The sequence below is a fragment of the Penaeus monodon genome, chromosome 28 (assembly GCF_015228065.2).
Source record: "Penaeus monodon isolate SGIC_2016 chromosome 28, NSTDA_Pmon_1, whole genome shotgun sequence".
In the NCBI taxonomy this organism is placed as follows: domain Eukaryota; kingdom Metazoa; phylum Arthropoda; class Malacostraca; order Decapoda; family Penaeidae; genus Penaeus; species Penaeus monodon.
Window position 1 is genome coordinate 20,293,965 of NC_051413.1, and position 1,870 is coordinate 20,295,834.

Sequence of the window (1,870 nt, forward strand, 5' to 3'; positions counted from 1 at the left end):
CCTTGATCATCCTTCCTCAGAGAGGGTCCAGAATGGCCCATATGAGGAAGCTAAATCCTTCATCCACGCGGCCCCCTTCGCTAATGGACGCTCGCGCCCGTTTGCATATCAAAGAAAGAATTACAGCGACCCTCGAACCTTCACAGCCATTGCTTACTCCTGGAGGCAGAGTCTGAAATTCAGCGTCACTAGAGAATTGGTTGGCACTGAAGAGATCAGATTTACAGCGGCTTCGAGAGCGATGAGAGCTGGGCAAAAGTCAAAGGAAGAATGGTCTCTGGTACGAAAAGATAAATAGTTTGACGAGAGAAGAGTGACCAAATGTTATGGTTTTAGAGGAATACAGTTGTTTAGCTTTCAAAATGATAGTTTTAAGTCTGTGAATCCAATTATCTAGCTATGAAAGTTGTACATTTTAGGGCTAGCAACGTTCTGATATTAAAAAAGTAAAAGAAAAAGCAATAATAAACTCTTATGGTGTATTGTTACCTAGATATTTGTATATATCCTGTTTAGCGTTTATACCCGGAGATAGATTAGTGCATAATTTCACCGAAATTTAAACTGATTCCGAAGGTCACAGTCAAGAAATGCAGCAATGGAAACTAGAATGTGAAAATGCATGCAGAGGCTCTGCTGTAACTGTGCAACACCAGTGCAGTTAACGCTTGTGACAAGCCTTCCGTGTGTTAATTCGACAGGCATTTCGGGTTTTTCATGCCCCTAATCATTTGAGGAAGGGGTGACACGCATAACAGCTTCTTCCTTTGAATCCTGTATACATGGAGATTGATCAGTTCATCCGAATATGTAATCTTACACAAACATCTGCAGCATGTTTCATAAAAAAACAACCGATATGCTATTTACAAATAATTTCTCTTTGTTTAAGGATTAGTTCTCGACGTATCCATCTAAGATTAAAAAACTACTAGAAAGAGAATTTACCAAGGTTGACAAAATACCCTATAATGAATTTCTCACAGTTTTCAGTCCCACAGATAATCCTCCCAAATTGATGCTTCTACGTGAATAAGAAGTAAGTGACCTAATAACCATGACAGAGTCACCTCCTCCTTCCTCGTGACATTTCCCTTGCCATCTAATATCGGAACAACAAATGGTGAAAACGGTTGGCTTTTGGGTTAAGAATGATCGTATTCCCGTATTGGACATAGGGGTTGTCACCCTCCCTATGTTAATTATTTTGACTCTTCTGACCTTATGAAAATTTTGCTTGTAGTTGATGAATGTAGTGCATCCCGGTCTAGTCATCGTATTCGTTTTATAATGAGAATCAACATATCACATGAAGTGTTTATCATTATCAGCAACGCCATTACTAATAATGACTCATCATTTTCTCTTTCGTTGGTTTGGTTTATATATCTCATCTCAGTAACGTGTATAATGTGTATAGTATTATGTAACAGCACCCAGTTTCACTTTCCGTTCATTATACCTCGTTTACTTATAAATTACAAACTAAAAGAAAAAGCAGGAGTGATAGTGATAGTGTGTGTATGTGTGTGCATAGTTTCCAGCTTATATTCAGTATTTAGAATAGGCTAGACACAAAATTTCATATTTCTTTTCTGATCTTAATTTATAAAGTTTCCGGAGTCACAGAGTGGGTAATTAGAAGGACAAGTGACATCAGAAGCAGCTGAGAACCCACTTCCTCCTTTTGTGACCAATGCTGCTCTCTAAAGGTTTTCCAGGAAAGGCTGCCTGAAGTTCCATCAGCTCTCAGTGCCAGTCAAAGAGAGCAGGATTCACGCTAAACAAATTGTTAAAACAACGAAGTAAAGATTGAGAAAACATCTTTGCCTCGTATTGTTTATTCAGGCATAAGAGACTTTCTGTGAGG